This window comes from Phyllostomus hastatus, unplaced genomic scaffold (assembly GCF_019186645.2).
Source record: "Phyllostomus hastatus isolate PE091 unplaced genomic scaffold, TTU_PhHast_1.1 phas_scaffold_1674, whole genome shotgun sequence".
In the NCBI taxonomy this organism is placed as follows: Eukaryota; Metazoa; Chordata; class Mammalia; order Chiroptera; family Phyllostomidae; genus Phyllostomus; species Phyllostomus hastatus.
Window position 1 is genome coordinate 5,399,897 of NW_025334011.1, and position 7,095 is coordinate 5,406,991.

A 7,095-nucleotide genomic window follows, 5' to 3' on the forward strand; every position below is an offset into this window, starting at 1 on the left:
ATTCTATTAAGATATTAGTGGATCTAGCTCACCTCCCAGACCTGTTCATTGCCCCTGGTGTAGGTGCACTGTGCAGAGGCATACCTATCATCTCTCTAAACATGTTCTGTGCTCTTCTCCTAAATTTGTGTCGGGTTTCAATATTTGTGGAGAGAATTATCTAAAAGGTCTGCATAATTATAGTCTTATTTAGGGTATTGGCTAGGTTGTTGAAACAACAGACTAAAAAATACAGAGATATCAAAGCGATGGCTCTGTAGAGAATCCCACTCCTCTGTCTTGCTTTCCCTTCCTTAGGGAGTTGGCTTCATTTTTGTGCCTGAAAATGGCTCACATCCTGATTCCAGCCCACTTGAATGGAAAAGAGTGAAGGAAGCACCTGACCCATGAGTTGTATACATCACTTTGGCTTACATTCCACTTACTATGCTAAATTTGGATCCAGCTTAAACTGTTGTTAGTACGGAAGATAAAGGTTATTGAGAGGACAGTTAGCAAACTCTGCCACACACCAATATGGTCTAGACCTCTTTTAAACTGATAAAAACAGATACTACACTTGATCTTAGCCAAAAGGCCGAGAAGCAATAGACCTCTTTTAAAAAGGTTTTAAAAACAACTAGTAGTTGGTGCTTTGGCTGATACATCACTTCCATCCTAGGTCTCTTAGTTCTTACTAATATTTGGAACAGTAGGTAGAAAAACCTAAAGAAAAGCTTTTAGATCTGATCTCAGTCCAACATACGGTGGTATACTTGTACTGATTGTCACAGCAAAAAGCGCAGGCTCTGCACAGAGTCTCACAAAGAGCCAGGTGATTACTATTTCATCACCATACCTTGAATATACATGACCACATAACATGTTAAAGATATGACTTACACAAGTAGGACTGTGAAGCTGTATGTACCCCTTTCCTATGTGACTGAAATCACAATAATTTGAATGCCCTTCACTTTATACTTTGTAAGTAGGGAATCTTCCTGTTTGGGGTCCTCATCACCCTAGCTTCATGCCCTGTCCCAAGCCTCAACCTCCTGCTTCTTTGATGTGCACCAGGCTGAGCTTCAACACTACTCCCACAGGAAGCCCTGTATTCTTTAGCACATTCCACAAGATGTACTTCCTTCCTTAACTATTCTCAACACTGTGGCTAATAAGGGCACTATTGTCTTGATTAGGGTCTCTGCTGATGGAAACAGGAACTGCCCCAACTCTGCTCTAGGGGTGTAGGTGGAAGGGTATTTATTAAAGGGATTCCAGGGATACCAGGGAATCTAATTTCAGAATATAGAGTCCTATTACGTTGGAAATGGAAAGTCATTCGACAGCTACTTTTTCTGGGATCAATCAGATGATTTCTCATCTCTGTTTCTCTGGTATGTCCATTTGTTTCTTCTCCTCTAGACCATCCATTTCTGATCTTTCCATGGCTTTTGAGGTTCACTCAGCTCTCACCTGAGGCTTTCATTTGCCATGGTGTCATGTTTCCTTAAATGCTCCCATAGCCAAGAGTTCCTCTGCATGATATGAACAGCCTCCATCTCTGTATTTTGGTTCATCTTCTGAAACAAAAACATCAAATGAGCTCAGCCCAAATTAGGTGTCTACCCCTGGTTCAACCAATTGCAGCCAGGAAAGTGAAGTCACCTCAGGTGCGTATAACCAAAGGGTAGAAGGCAAATTGTCTTAGAATGGGTTGTAAGTTGTGCTGGGAAAATTGGATTTCATATGCACAAAAATAAAATTAGATCCCTGTCTTACACCATACACAAAAATCAACTCAAAATGGATTTAAAAAACAAACAAACTTGAACTTAAGACCTGAAACTCTAAAACTCCTAGAAGAAAAAAGAGAGGAAACTGGGGTGCAGAATGGAAGGTGTATGCCACAGTAGGCTTGGCAATAGTAGACTTAATGCCCCTCCAAATGTGTAGTAAACTTAGTTGGCATAGCACAGGAGCCCCTATTCTCAGAATAAAAAATCTTAATCATACTAGCCCGTGGCATACTTCTACTTGGAATATGGGACTCCCTTTTGTTGACCGCCAGATGGGACAATTTCAACTCATTTGAAGGAGAGATAATGCCTTCGCTTACATTAACATTTGGAACATTAAACATACCTGGTTGCTGTATGTACTCCTCATCCTTATCTTTTTGTTGCTGTCCCTGGTACATCTCAATTTATGTATAATGAGACTTCTACTGTTCATACTTTCACTACTACCCCCAGTACTACATATACCAGTTGCTTAACCGGTGTGGATGTCACTAAATTAAATCTTACCACCATATTTGTCGTTTGCCTACAGGCTCAGGCTGGCTTCCTGTTAACCTTACTCTGGAATGGGCTGATTTGAGAGGATTAGGTGCTCTCAATAAGGCCCTTGCCCGTGTCAGGGCCTGCCGTGTTATAGGCACACTTATTGCCTGCATTGTTTCTGCTGTCGTAGTGGTTGGAGCCACAACTACTGCAGCTATAGCCCTTACTGAATCCATTCAAAACGTTCATGCGGTTGATACACTTCTTACCAACGCTACTCAAGAAATCATTCAACAAACCCAAATTGATCAAGAAATTCTCATCCATTTTTCTGCTATAGCATCTGCTGTTGTCTGGCTCAGAGGGCGACAAGATTCTCTTGCCTTAACACAACGACTTACCTGTGATCCTGGTTTCTCTAAACTCTGTGTTATTCCATTAAGGTGGAATTCCAGTCAGCATTCCTGGGCAGATATTCGTCATCACCTGTAGGGTGCATTCTCTGCCAGTCTGAGAGGACAGATTGATCAGCTCCAGCTTGGGTTCCACCAGCAGCTCAATGACATCAAATGCCTTACTGAACAGAAGGTGTTCCAGATCCTCCACGATAATCTGCAATGGCTGAACCCTGAGAACTGGTTTAATAAACTAAATTTACAGGTTTGGGTCATGGCAGCCCTTGGGTGCCTCCTTGTCTTTCTCCTTATTTGTGTGTGATGCTGTATATGGAGGTTGTTTTGGGAACAGCAAATAGTAAGTTTCACAGGCTTAACAACTACAATTGTGTTCATAAACAAAAAAAGGGGGAGATGTTGGGAACCACCCTGCCTGGTTTCAGAAGCTGTAACCCCCCATGGCTAAGGCTGAGTAAAAAGACCTTGGGACCATAAGTCACTAAGGAGACAAAGCTATTCCTTCCAGCAGGGGCACAGCCTCTGCCCCTTTACTTCATCCTGCTTGGCCCCTGGAGGATGGCTGGATAGTCAATGATGGGTAAGATTCCTCAAGGGAGGGACCACCTAAGACAGGCACGTCTCAAATGGGCCATCAGGGAAAGACTTACGGGATTTTGGAGGAGGGACAAAAGACCCTCACCCCTTGGCTTTGTCATAGCCTCAGTCCTCATTCTATCTGCAAAAAGTCTCCTAATCTCTTGGCTGCCTGAATCCCCCACCTGATAGAGGCCTGAAACAATGCCAAAGTGGGTTGCACCCCTGTGCTGGAACAGGCAGTTCCTGGCAGAGGTCCAGCAGGGGGGCAGTGCAATCAGGCCTCAGAAAGAATGCATAAAATCCTGTGAAACCTGCTTTGCTATGAATGCCCTCATTTTAAATGTTAAGGGTCCAAGCATAAAATGAGTTTGTTTCCTAAAGTTTTATGTCTCTTTGACATCACTCTATCTATCTGACCCTGACTCAGAATAAGCCCTTATAGTTCTTTGAATGTTATCTATTCCTTGATCATTACTGCCTGACAATGTTTGATGAGCTTTACATATATACCCTGTATTCCTGTGCAAACTAAATTCAATAAAAGCCCATTGAGAAAGAAGTACAAGGCCTTTCTCCTCTGAGAGACTGGTCACCCTTTTCTCCCCAAGCAGATCATGTCTTTGTAGACTTATTCTCATCTGTGGTGGCCAGGAGAGCTTTGCTGATGAAGCTCCCCAACAATGAACCTGGAGGGCATTATGCTAAGTGAAATAACCCAGAGAGAGAAAGACAAATACAGCCTGGCATCAATTATATGTGCAAGCTAAAAAAAAAAGTCAAATCCATAGAAACAATAAAATGGTAGTTGACAGGGGCTGAGGAGTGGGGGAAGTGGAGAGAGGTATAAAAGGGTATAAACTTTCAGTTATAAGATGATTAAGGTTTGAGAATGTAGTGTATCACATGGTCACTATGGTTAATAATACAGTTTTGTATAATTGAAATTTGATGAGAGAATAAAACTTGTGTTCTCACCAAAAAATAAAGAGGTAAATATCTGAAGTGAAGGATGTAATTAACTCATGTATGTGTAATTATATCAAATTGCATTATACACTTTCAATATATTACAATTTTACTTGTCAATTGTACCTCAGTAAAACTGAAAAAAACTATATATGTAAAGAAATTGTGTGTAAGAGTACTACTTGCTTGTTACATTGCAAAACAAAAAACAAAACATTCCTGGGTCCACTGCTGACCTACTCAACCACATTATCCAAGGTGAGGTCCTGAATCTGTGTTTTAGAACTTGCATACTCAGATAGTCTGAAGACCACAGTTTGAGATAAACTAGGTGACCACTGTAGTGAATTAATAAGATTTTAATAATACAGTTCTTATAAATTTACCAAGAATTCCAGTTATCACTGTGTGAAAGAAAGAATATAAATTTTGTATATAAGCTTTAAGGGGAATTTGTCATTCACTTATATTTTTTAACATATTTTTGATTATGCTATTATGGTTGTTCCATTTTTTTGTCCCCTTTATTCCCCTCTACGCTGCAGCCCCTCTTCCCTCCAGCAATCCTCCTCCCTATTCACATTCACGGGTCATGCACATAGGTTCTTTGGATTCTCCATTTCCCATACTATTCTTAACCACCCCTTGTCTATTTTGTACCTACTATTTATGCTTCTTATTCCCTGTACCTTTTCCTCCCTCCCCCTTCCTGCTGATAACCCTCCTTGTGATCTCCATTTCTGTGATTCTGCTCCTGTTCCAGTTGTTTGCTTAGTTCATTTTTGTTTCAGGTTCAGTTATTGATATTCATGGGTTTGTTGTCATTTTACTGCTCATAGTTTTTTATCTTCTTCTTTTTCTTAGACAAGCCCCATTAACATTTCATGTAATAAGAGCTTGGTGATGATGCACTTTATCTGCCCTTCCATTCTAAATGATAGCTTTGATAGATAGAGTAATCTTGGATGTAGGTCCTTGCCTACAAAGTATAACTTTGAATACTTCTTGCCAGCCCCTTCTTGCCTGCAAAGTTTCTTTTGAGAAATCTGCTGACAATCTAATGGGAATTCCTTTGTAGGTGACTGTCTCCTTTTTTCTTGCTTCTTTTAAGATGCTCTCCTTATCTTTAATCTTGGGTAATGTAATTATGATATGCCTTGGTGTGTACTTCCTTGGGTCCAACTTTTTTGGAGACTCTCTGAGCTTCCCGGACGTCCTGGAAGTCTATTTCCTTTGCCAGATCTTCTTTACTATGTTTTCAAATAAGTTTTCAATTTCTTGCTCTTCCCCTTCTCCTTCTGGCACCCCTATGATTTGGATGTTGCAACATTTAAAGTTGTCCCAGAGGTTCCTAAGCCTCTCCTCATTTTTTTGAATTCTTGTTTCTTCATTTTGTTCCTGTTGAATGTTTCTTCTTTCTGGTCTAAACTGTTAATTTGAGTCCCAGTTTCCTTCCCGTCGCTGTTGGCTCCCTGTATGTTTTCCTTTATTTTACTTTGCATAGCCTTCACTTCTTCCTCTATTTTGTGTCTGTACTCAACCATTTCTTTGAGCATCCTGATTACCAGTGTTTTGAACTCTTCATCTGATAGGTTGGCTATCTCTTCATTGCTTAGTTCTATTTTTGAAGCTATAATCTGTTCTTTCATTTGGGCCATTTTTTTTTTGTCTTAGCTCACCTGTTACGTGGTAAGGGGTGAAGCCTTAGGTATTCACCAGGGCAGGGCAACCCAAGTTGCTGCATTGTGGTGCTGTCTGTGGGGAAATGGTCTGAGAGGGAACAATGACACTTGCTTAGCTCTCTGCTGGCTTTCATTCACTTCCCCCACTACCCACAAGCAAAGAGGGCCCTTTGGTGCTGATTCCCAGGTGGGTAGTTTTGTGTATGTTCTAGGACCCTGTTGGTCTCTCCAATGAACTCTGCTGTGAGGCTGGGAGTATCTCTCACCATTGCAACCCTCATGGTTTTTTTCAGTCAGTGATGTTGAGGCTTTATTTCCCATAGCTGGAACCCTGGGTTGGTCCACTAGCCACTGCCTCCCCCACTCAGGTCTCCAGCCACCCGCTTGCTGCCCCAGCTGTCTGTCTCCACTCCTCCTACCGGTCTGGATAAATGTTTCTTTTTTAACTCCTTGGTTGTCAGACTTCCATACAGTTTGATTTTCTGGCATTCTGGTTATTTTTTGTTTTCAAATTTGTTTTTGTCTTCGTTTTGGTTGTGCAAGGAGGTAAAGTATATCTACCGATGCCTCCATCTTGGCCAGAAGTCATCAACTTATATTTTTATTTAGCTGTTTCACAACCAGAAAGAATAAGCTAATGAAGAGTAGGAAAATCAGAAGCTTTAGAAGATAATAATGAATATCATACTATTTCACAGGATAGTTATATTATTTGGAAGAGAAAATGTGCCATGGGTATCACTTTCCATACCATAAAATAAGAAATAAGCACATGAATACTAAATGTCACTTTTTAAAAATGAAATTTATTTTTAAAAATTACTCAAAATACAATGCTTATATTTTATAATGTATTTTATAATAGTTTCATCAAATATGCTTATGGTACATGTATAATGCATTTACCCAGATATTTAATAATAGTATAAATAAACTCTGGTCAAACTTTTGACTTAGAATATTTTTTGAGCGAAATAATGGTCATATTAATTTATTGCTAATATGCCTAAAGTTGAAAACATACATATCTGAAGAGATTACCTGCATATTTATCTGACAGAAAGAAGATCATTTAATGGAGTTTACTGAATTAAATTACAAGATTAATTTGACAGCCTAAATTGTAGTACTCAAGCAAAATCTTTGTGGAATTCATATTTACAATCAAAGCATTCCTGAGTTAAGAAA

At 40.0% G+C, this 7,095-nt stretch overlaps 1 pseudogene; it reads right to left on the reverse strand.

Moving 5' to 3' along the window:
* Nucleotides 1-471: 471 nt before the first annotated feature.
* LOC123831364 lies at nt 472-589 on the reverse strand (annotated as a pseudogene).
* Nucleotides 590-7,095: the final 6,506 nt, after the last annotated feature.